Source organism: Lithobates pipiens, unplaced genomic scaffold, assembly GCF_037356315.1.
Source record: "Lithobates pipiens isolate NorthernLeopardFrog02 unplaced genomic scaffold, aLitPip1_a1.2 Scaffold_78, whole genome shotgun sequence".
NCBI lineage: Eukaryota > Metazoa > Chordata > Amphibia > Anura > Ranidae > Lithobates > Lithobates pipiens.
This window is the reverse complement of record NW_027507901.1, coordinates 157134-168728: the sequence shown is the minus strand read 5'-3', so window position 1 is coordinate 168728 and position 11595 is coordinate 157134.

Here is an 11595-nt window from a genome sequence, read left to right as displayed (position 1 = left end):
AAATGAAAATGTCAGTTCTCCTATTTATTATTACACACAATGTATTTCAACACTTTAAAGCAAAACCCCCACTTACTTTAAATAAAAAATTCTGAACTACATACCTGAGCTCCAGGTATCAACTGTCTGGTGATGTCACATGTTCTTCACCTTCTGTCTGGTGATGTCACATGTTCTTCACCTTCTGTCTGGTGATGTCACATGTTCTTCACCTTCTGTCTGGTGATGTCACATGTTCTTCACCTTCTGTCTGGTGATGTCACATGTTCTTCGTCTTCTGGATACATGAAGGAAACGGGGAGGGTCTAGCTCTGGAGTGGCTGGTCTGGACTTATAATTCTACAACATAGAACATGGCTGACTCATCATTATATGAGCATCGTTCTGTGCTGCAGAAAGCTTCCCACCTCCAAAACTGTGGGGGTAGAAGGTGAAGAACATGTCACGTGTTCTTCGCCTATCTGGTGATGTCCCATGTTCCTCATCTTCTGTCTGATGATGTCACATGTTCTTCACCTTCTGTCTGGTGATGTCACATGTTCTTCACCTTCTGTCCGGTGATGTCACATGTTCTTCATCTTCTATCTGGTGATGTCACAAATTCTTCACCTTCTGTCCAGTGATGTCACATGTTCTTCACCTTCTGTACGCTGATGTCCCATGTACTTCATCTTCTGTCTGGTGATGTTGCATGTTCTTCATCTTCCTTCTGTTTGGTGATGTTAGAAAGAGAAGAACACGTGACATCACCAAACAGAAGAAAGGTGAAGAACCTGTGACATCATCAGATAGAAGAAAGGTGAAGAACATGCAACATCATCAGACAGAAGAAGAGCATGGGAAATCACCAGACAGAAGGTGAAGAACATGTGAAATCACCAGACAGAAGATGAAGAGCATGTGACATCACCAGACAGAAGATGAAGAACATGTGAAATCACCAGACAGAAGATGAAGAGCATGTGACATCACCAGACAGAAGATGAAGAACATGACATCACCAGACAGAAGATGAGGAACATGTGACATCACCAGACAGAAGATGAAGAACATGGGACATCACCAGACAGAAGATGAAGAGCATGTGAAATCACCAGACAGAAGATGAAGAACATGTGAAATCACCAGACAGAAGATGAAGAGCATGTGACATCACCAGACAGAAGATGAAGAACATGTGAAATCACCAGACAGAAGATGAAGAGCATGTGACATCACCAGACAGAAGATGAAGAACATGACATCACCAGACAGAAGATGAAGAGCATGTGACATCACCAGACAGAAGATGAAGAACATGTGACATCACCAGACAGAAGATGAAGAGCATGTGAAATCACCAGACAGAAGATGAAGAACATGTGAAATCACCAGACAGAAGATGAAGAGCATGTGAAATCACCAGACAGAAGATGAAGAACATGTGAAATCACCAGACAGAAGATGAAGAGCATGTGACATCACCAGACAGAAGATGAAGAACATGTGAAATCACCAGACAGAAGATGAAGAGCATGTGACATCACCAGACAGAAGATGAAGAACATGTGAAATCACCAGACAGAAGATGAAGAACATGTGACATCACCAGACAGAAGATGAAGAACATGACATCACCAGACAGAAGATGAGGAACATGTGACATCACCAGACAGAAGATGAAGAACATGGGACATCACTAGACAGAAGATGAAGAGCATGTGACATCGCCAGACAGAAGATGAAGAACATGTGAAATCACCAGACAGAAGATGAAGAACATGTGAAATCACCAGACAGAAGATGAAGAACATGGGACATCACCAGACAGAAGAAGAGCATGTGAAATCACCAGACAGAAGATGAAGAACATGTGAAATCACCAGACAGAAGATGAAGAGCATGTGACATCACCAGACAGAAGATGAAGAACATGTGACATCACCAGACAGAAGATGAAGAACATGACATCACCAGACAGAAGATGAGGAACATGTGACATCACCAGACAGAAGATGAAGAACATGGGACATCACCAGACAGAAGATGAAGAGCATGTGACATCACCAGACAGAAGATGAAGAACATGACATCACCAGACAGAAGATGAGGAACATGTGAAATCACCAGACAGAAGATGAAGAGCATGTGACATCACCAGACAGAAGATGAAGAACATGTGAAATCACCAGACAGAAGATGAAGAACATGTGAAATCACCAGACAGAAGATGAAGAACATGGGACATCACCAGACAGAAGATGAGGAACATGTGACATCACCAGACAGAAGATGAAGAACATGTGACATCACCAGACAGAAGATGAAGAACATGGGACATCACCAGACAGAAGATGAAGAACATGTGACATCACCAGACAGAAGATGAAGAACATGGGACATCACCAGACAGAAGATGAAGAACATGTGACATCACCAGACAGAAGATGAAGAACATGTGAAATCACCAGACAGAAGATGAGGAACATGTGACATCACCAGACAGAAGATGAAGAACATGTGAAATCACCAGACAGAAGATGAGGAACATGTGACATCACCAGACAGAAGATAAAAAACATGGGACATCAACAGACAGAAGATGAGGAACATGGGACATCAACAGACAGAAGATGAGGAACATGGGACATCCCCAGATAGGTGAAGAACACATGACATGTTCTTCACCTTCTGCCCCCTGCAGTTGTGGAGGTGGGGAGCTTTCTGCAGCACAGAACGATGCTCATATAATGATGAGTCAGCCATGTTCTATGTTGTAGAATTATAAGTCCAGACCAGCCACTCCAGAGCTAGACACTCCCCGTTTCTTTCATGTTTCCTCAGTCGGTGTTCTTGGCAGAGATAGGGCTCAGCAAACTCATTGTCTTTTTACACTTCAAAAGGTATGTCAACGTCTGAGGCGGCATTTGAAACAGAACACTTGGTCCTACCCCCCCGTTCCTGCCTGGCACCCAGCCCTTGGTTGTTGGACACAATCGGCAGGCCGTTGCAATACACATGAACCCTCGTTTATTGGCTTTTACTTTTCTCTGTGCACAGAGTATAATAAAAAATCAATAAAATAAAGTCGTTTACATTCACTCTCTCCATCACTGGCTGCAGACCATTACTCCGGACCGACTTCATGACTATGACAACGTTATACTGGGGGTGTCAGGACCATGGCTTGTAGTCTCCACAAGGGGAGCATGTGGCAGGATGACAACACAGGGGCACAATTGGGAGACAGGGACCGAGCGTTGTCACCCTATAACAGGAAGAGCCTGAACAAGAACCTCTACGGGGGGATCACCGTGGATTATTTTAAAGAGACCCTGTCACCAGACCCTTCATGTCAACAATCTTCCCATAAAATTATGACTGCATTTAAAGCTATACAAACCAAAAAACTTTGAATTGCCATCATCCCTTCTACCTACATATAAGGATCATGCCGCCATATTTAATTTATTATTAAAAAAATCTGAGCCCTTTATTTAATCATTGGTATTCAGAGGTCACCTGACGTCTCCCAGGTCTTTTCTGTCCTCAGGGGAAGTTCTGAGGGAGAATCTGTGTCTGCAGAGCGCTGACTGAGCACCACGGTGGAGGATCTGCCAATCACAGGCTGGGCCGCACCCTTCCAACCTGTGTCTATGGGTTGGGACTAACAGGGAGGCGAAGCCTCCGCCAATCACCATCCTATATCCTGCCCCCAGTGGGAGGGGAGTGTCATATACCACTGTGTATACGGCCACATGTATGACTCTATAGCTGCACTGATAAGTAAAGGGGGAAATGAAGAGATTAGAAGGGAACTGAAACTGGAGCATGCTCAGTAGATGTCAACAGCTGGTTCACATAATCTTAGGCCCACAGCGGGGACACAGACAAGGAGGGAGGGACAGAGTTTTTTCCCGGCTACAGAAAACCAATGATGTAGTGGATGAGTGAGGATAAACGGAATGTGATATATCATGTATTGACAGTTTTTGAAGACATCCAAAAGCCCTGAGACTGCTACTGGGGGGGGGGGGGCGCCGATTTGGATGCAATGTCAGCATTCCCCTCCGCTCTGCCCCTGGCAGTTGCACAGAAGGTTACATAAGGAGTGGATGGGTGGAGGAGCTGGGTCAGCACTACAGCGATGAGACAGTCTTAGAAGAGGGCTATGACGTGTGAGGACGGGGGGCTTTGTCTAGGGGAGACAGACCCCTCCTGGAGTAGACACAATTTTTAATAAGTTCACAGACACAATGCAAGTCAATTAAAAAAAGTTTATTTATTAACCTTTTTACTGCTGAAATATATATATTATTTTTTTTCATTTTTGCACACATTAAAATCAGAATTTTAGGCTATAAAATTAATTACCCCCTCCCCCATACATTACATATTTTCAGGAGAATAAAATGAAGGTAGCTGCAATTTTTTTACGTTACACAATATTTTCAGTAAAAATACAACAAAGTTATTTTGAGCGCACACACACACACACACACACACACACACACACACAACTATAATACACAAGATTTGGTAACATAAAAGATCTGGCTGTGCCGAGAAGATAGATACCAAACACGTCAAGTCCGAAACTGTCTGCACCCGAGAAAACTTAAAAAAAAATGACCCAAAATGATCCAGAGGTGAAATGACTTTACAGCTCATCAATTTACAATTGACCATACATTGAGGGTGAAAAGCGTGAAAGGGGCGTGGCCAAGGGGGTGGGATTTATAGGCTGAAGCTTTCACGTGGTTGATACACACATTGCAGCCTGTGGCTTTGCATTGCTGTGGAAGGACGGAGCAGGACGTGGTCCTTGAGGGACCAGCCCCTGGAGCAGAGAAAGAGACAGTGGGACGGTATGCAGGAGGCTTTAAGCGGCGCTATATGTGTTGAGTATAGTTGTTGTTTACATACACAAGCCCGCTATGTGATAGCACTGGGTAGGTAGTGACAGGTACTCTTAATTGAGACATCAGGGGTCTATCACACCTTCATTGTCTCTCCTGCCCTCTTCTCCAGCCAAGACAACACAGACTGTGATCAATTGGCTGTTTAACCACCATTTTGATGCCTCTGAACCTGGAAGTGCTCAGAGCTGAATGCTTCCAGGTTCACACTCTGCAAGCCCCCAATGGGATGACATTGGGCAGGTGACAGGTACTCTTAATGGAGACATCAGACCTCTAGTGTCTCTCCTGCCCTCTGCTCCAGCCAATGAAGCACAGACCCTGATCAATAGATTTGAACATGGAAGTGCTCAGAGCTGAAAACTTTCCGGTTCACCTTCTACATGCATTCTATGTGATAGCCTTGGTCAGGTGACAGGTAGTACTCTTGAGACATCAGGGGTCCAACACACCTGTAATGTCCCTCCTGCCCTCTTCTCCAGCCAATAAAGCAGAGACTGTGAACAGTTGGCTGTTTAATCACCATTTTGATGCCTCTGAACCTGGAAGTGCTCAGAGTTGAATGCTTCCAGGTTCACACTCTGCAAGCCCCCAATGGGATGGCATTGGGCAGGTGACAGGTACTCTTAATGGAGACATCAGACCTCTAACGTCTCTCCTGCCTTCTGCTCCAGTCAATGGAGCACAGACCATTATTAATTGACTGCTTTACCAGCATTTTGATGGCTCCGAGCCTGGAAGTGCTCGGAGCTGAACACTTCCAGGTTCACACTCTGCAGGCCCCCAATGGGATGACATTGGGCAGTCGACAGGTACTCTTAATGGAGACATTACGGAGTCTATCAAACCTCTAGTGTCTCTCCTGCCCTCTGCTCCAGCCAATGAAGCACAGACCCTGATCAATAGATTTGAACATGGAAGTGCTCAGAGCTGAAAACTTTCAGGTTCACCTTCTACGTGCCTTCTATGTGATAGCCTTGGGCAGGTGACAGGTAGTACTCTTGAGACATCAGGGGTCCAACACACCTCTAATGTCTCTCCTGCCTTCTGCTCCAGCCAGTGAAGCACAGACCATGATTAATTGGCTGCTTTATCAGCATTTTGATGGCTCTGAGCCTTGAAGTTCTCAGAGCTTAACACTTTCAGGTTCACACTCTGCAGGCCCCCAATGGGATGACATTGGGCAGGTGACAGGTACTCTTAATTGAGACATCAGGGGTCTATCACACCTTTAATGTCTCTCCTGGCCTCTGCTCCAGCCAATACAGTGCAGACTGTGATCAATTGGCTGTTTAGCCACCATTTTGATGGCTCTGAACCTGGAAGTGCTCAGAGCTGAATGCTTCCAGGTTCACACTCTGCAAGCCCCCAATGGGATGGCATTGGGCAGGTGACAGGTACTCTTGAGACATTAAGGAGTCTACCAAATCTCTAGTGTCTCTCCTGCCCTCTGCTCCAGCCAATGAGGCACAGACTGTGATCAATCTGCACTGAACCTGGAAGTGCTCAGACCTGAACACTTTCAGGTACACACACTGCAGAGGACACCGAGAAAAAAAAAAAATATATATATATATATACACCTACCTATTTTTAGGCCACTGCGGTCATGTGTTCTCGTGGGTCCCGTTTGTCAGGAAACAGCAGCTGCAGGGGAGAAGAGGGAGCTCTGAGAACGGTTGAGAAGTATGAGCCTACGGGTGATGTGACCGATCCCAGCTGTAGTCAGAGAGTGCTCTCTCCTCTCCCCTGCAGCTGCCGCTGGCTGATACCGGGGGGGGGGGGGGGGGGTGTGACGTAACCATACCGGGTTGAGAATATAGGTGTTGGGGTGGGGGCATTTTTAAGGGTAGTTAGATGTGAGCTGGAAGAGCAGTGGGGGGGGGGAGGGACATTTATTAGCAGTCTGGAATACCGACATCTGGAGGTAAGTACCAATGACCTCTTTATGGAGAGGATCACCCGATGGTCACCCCGTGATACTGCCGGGTGTGGGGGGGAGGGACAGGTGAAGATCTCTCAGGTGAGCTCAGAGACCTCCCACCACGGGGTGCTCAGCCTGAGGCCCCTCCAGCTGATGCGGAACTACAAGTCCCATGAGGCATTGCAAGGCTGACAGTGACGAGCGCGACTCCTAAGGGCAAGAGGGGACTTGTAGTTCCACAACAGCTGGAGGGGCCCCAGGCTGAGCACTCACGCCTTACACGGCACAGAGGAGGGGAGGGGAGGCGGCCGCATGGGGGATGTAGAGAGAAGAACAATCTACAGGAAGCGAGGAGTACAAATCAGGAACAGAAACTTTATTGACAACACAAGAGGAAGAGCGTCAGACAACTGTGAGCAGACAATAGCGGTTATAAAAAAAAATCCCCCTACAGTGTCTGTTTATTGCCTAGGATCGCCATCTAGTGGCCATAAGGTGGTATGTTCCAGATTTAATAAAAATGCTGCATGGCCACTAGATGGCGCTAACGGCCATATGGAATAAACATATTAGACACTTAATTATACGAGACGGATGTGCGACAACCGAGTCTCACAGAGGCAGATATTATATACATAGACCCCTCAGTGTATATACGCCCCCCCACACCTTGCTGTGTATATACACAGTCCTGACATTTAACCCTCGGGGGGGGGGGGGGGGATTTATAAGACATTTGCTGTGTGGGCGTTTCAGCATTCACCTATTTGCATATAATAAATATGTTTATGTCTTCTGATCGTTGGCTCCATCTAGTGGCCATAACGTGGTAATTTACAGATTAAAAAAAAAAATATACTACATGGCCACTAGATGGCGCTGATGATCACAAGGAATAAACATATCAGACACGTTATTATAGGAGATGGATGTGCGACAACCGAGAGGCAGATTTTATATACAGAGACCCCTCGCTGTATATATACACCCCCAGCAAGTGAGCGGACAAACCTCGGGGGGGGGGGGGGGGGGGAATGGTGTTATGTATAAATAAAATTTACCTGTGTGGGTGTCTCAGCATTCCCCCAACCACCGTGAATAACCCCCATGATGTGTCTAATAGGTGTATTTCATACGAGTGTCAGCTCCATCTAGTGGCCATAATTCAGTATTTTTCCTGAAATGTCTTAATCAGGAAAATACCACCTTATGGCAACTAGATGGAGCTGGTGATCATAGGAAATAAACCATTTAGACACATCATAGGGATTATTCACATGGTTTATACATAGACCCCCACCCCCAGTGTATATACACAGCAGTCCCAACACCCATCCCTCAGAGTATATACACAGTCCTGGCATATAAGCAGACAATGCTCGGAGGGGGGTTTGGGGTCTATTTATAAAAAATAAAATCAGCAGTAAATATCCCCCATAATGTGTCTAATCTGTTTATACCCTCTGCTCCATCTAGTGGCCATAAAGCAGTATTTTTCCCTGATTTGAGGCGTTTCAGGAAAATACCGCCTTATGGCCACTAGATGGAGATGGGGGCATAAACACATTATGGGGATTATTCACAACAGCTGTACAAAGAGACCCCTCACTGTATATATATATATATATATATACACACACACACAGCAGTCCCACTCGACACCCCAGCATGTGAGCAGACAATCCTTGGTTGTATAGACAGTCCCGGTGTCCCTCTGTGTATATAGACAGTCCCGGTGTATATAGACAGTCCCGGTGTCCCTCTGTGTATGTATAGACAGTCCCGGTGTATATAGACAGTCCCGGTGTCCCTCTGTGTATGTATAGACAGTCCCGGTGTCCCTCTGTGTATGTATAGACAGTCCCGGTGTCCCTCTGTGTGTATAAAGACAGTCCCGTGAGCCTCTGTGTATGTATAGACAGTCCCGGTGTATATAGACAGTCCCGTGAGCCTCTGTGTATGTATAGACAGTCCCGGTGTCGCTCTGTGTATATAGACAGTCCCGGTGTATATAGACAGTCCCGGTGTCCCTCGGTGTATATGGACAGTCCCGGTGTCCCTCGGTGTATATGGACAGTCCCGGTGTCCCTCGGTGTATATGGACAGTCCCGGTGTCCCTCGCTGTATATAGACAATCCCGGTGTCCCTCAGTGTATATAGACAGTCCCGGTGTATATAGACAGTCCCGGTGTATATAGACAGTCCCGGTGTCCCTCTGTGAATATAGACAGTCCCGGTGTATATAGACAGTCCTGGTGTCCCTCTGTGTATATAGACAGTCCCTGTGTCCCTCGGTGTATATAGACAGTCCCTGTGTATATAGACAGTCCCGGTGTATATGGACAGTCCCGGTGTCCCTCTGTGTATATAGACAGTCCCGGTGTATATGGACAGTCCCGGTGTCCCTCTGTGTATATGGACAGTCCCGGTGTCCCTATGTGTATATGGACAGTCCCGGTGTCCCTCTGTGTATATAGACAGTCCCGGTGTCCCTCTGTGTATATAGACAGTCCCGGCGTCCCTCTGTGTATATGGACAGTCCCGGTGTCCCTCTGTGTATATGGACAGTCCCGGTGTCCCTCTGTGTATATGGACAGTCCCGGTGTCCCTCTGTGTATATAGACAGTCCCGGTGTCCCTCTGTGTATATAGACAGTCCCGGTGTCCCTCTGTGTATATAGACAGTCCCGGTGTCCCTCTGTGTATATAGACAGTCCCGGTGTATATAGACAGTCCCGGTGTCCCTCTGTGAATATAGACAGTCCCGGTGTATATAGACAGTCCTGGTGTATATAGACAGTCCTGGTGTATATAGACAGTCCTGGTGTCCCTCTGTGTATATAGACAGTCCCTGTGTCCCTCGGTGTATATAGACAGTCCCTGTGTATATAGACAGTCCCGGTGTATATGGACAGTCCCGGTGTCCCTCTGTGTATATAGACAGTCCCGGTGTATATGGACAGTCCCGGTGTCCCTCTGTGTATATGGACAGTCCCGGTGTCCCTCGCTGTATATAGACAATCCCGGTGTCCCTCAGTGTATATAGACAGTCCCGGTGTATATAGACAGTCCCGGTGTATATAGACAGTCCCGGTGTATATAGACAGTCCCGGTGTCCCTCTGTGAATATAGACAGTCCCGGTGTATATAGACAGTCCTGGTGTCCCTCTGTGTATATAGACAGTCCCTGTGTCCCTCGGTGTATATAGACAGTCCCTGTGTATATAGACAGTCCCGGTGTATATGGACAGTCCCGGTGTCCCTCTGTGTATATAGACAGTCCCGGTGTATATGGACAGTCCCGGTGTCCCTCTGTGTATATGGACAGTCCCGGTGTCCCTATGTGTATATGGACAGTCCCGGTGTCCCTCTGTGTATATAGACAGTCCCGGTGTCCCTCTGTGTATATAGACAGTCCCGGCGTCCCTCTGTGTATATGGACAGTCCCGGTGTCCCTCTGTGTATATGGACAGTCCCGGTGTCCCTCTGTGTATATGGACAGTCCCGGTGTCCCTCTGTGTATATAGACAGTCCCGGTGTCCCTCTGTGTATATAGACAGTCCCGGTGTCCCTCTGTGTATATAGACAGTCCCGGTGTCCCTCTGTGTATATAGACAGTCCCGGTGTATATAGACAGTCCCGGTGTCCCTCTGTGAATATAGACAGTCCCGGTGTATATAGACAGTCCTGGTGTATATAGACAGTCCTGGTGTATATAGACAGTCCTGGTGTCCCTCTGTGTATATAGACAGTCCCTGTGTCCCTCGGTGTATATAGACAGTCCCTGTGTATATAGACAGTCCCGGTGTATATGGACAGTCCCGGTGTCCCTCTGTGTATATAGACAGTCCCGGTGTATATGGACAGTCCCGGTGTCCCTCTGTGTATATGGACAGTCCCGGTGTCCCTCTGTGTATATGGACAGTCCCGGTGTCCCTCTGTGTATATAGACAGTCCCGGTGTCCCTCTGTGTATATGGACAGTCCCGGTGTCCCTCTGTGTATATAGACAGTCCCGGTGTCCCTCTGTGTATATAGACAGTCCCGGTGTCCCTCGGTGTATATAGACAGTCCCGGTGTCCCTCGGTGTATATAGACAGTCCCGGTGTCCCTCGGTGTATATAGACAGTCCCGGTGTCCCTCGGTGTATATAGACAGTCCCGGTGTCCCTCGGTGTATATAGACAGTCCCGGTGTCCCTTGGTGTATATAGACAGTCCCGGTGTCCCTTGGTGTATATAGACAGTCCCGGTGTCCCTCTGTGTATATAGACAGTCCCGGTGTCCCTCTGTGTATATAGACAGTCCCGGTGTCCCTCGGTGTATATAGACAGTCCCGGTGTCCCTTGGTGTATATAGACAGTCCCGGTGTCCCTTGGTGTATATAGACAGTCCCGGTGTCCCTCTGTGTATATAGACAGTCCCGGTGTCCCTCTGTGTATATAGACAGTCCCGGTGTCCCTCGGTGTATATAGACAGTCCCGGTGTCCCTTGGTGTATATAGACAGTCCCGGTGTCCCTTGGTGTATATAGACAGTCCCGGTGTCCCTTGGTGTATATAGACAGTCCCGGTGTCCCTCGGTGTATATAGACAGTCCCGGTGTCCCTTGGTGTATATAGACAGTCCCGGTGTCCCTTGGTGTATATAGACAGTCCCGGTGTCCCTCGGTGTATATAGACAGTCCCGGTGTCACTGAGCTGCTCTCCTCTCCAGAGAAATACACACAAAGGATTTCCTGTGAACTTGTATATAATATCATCCACACTGTCCATGGGG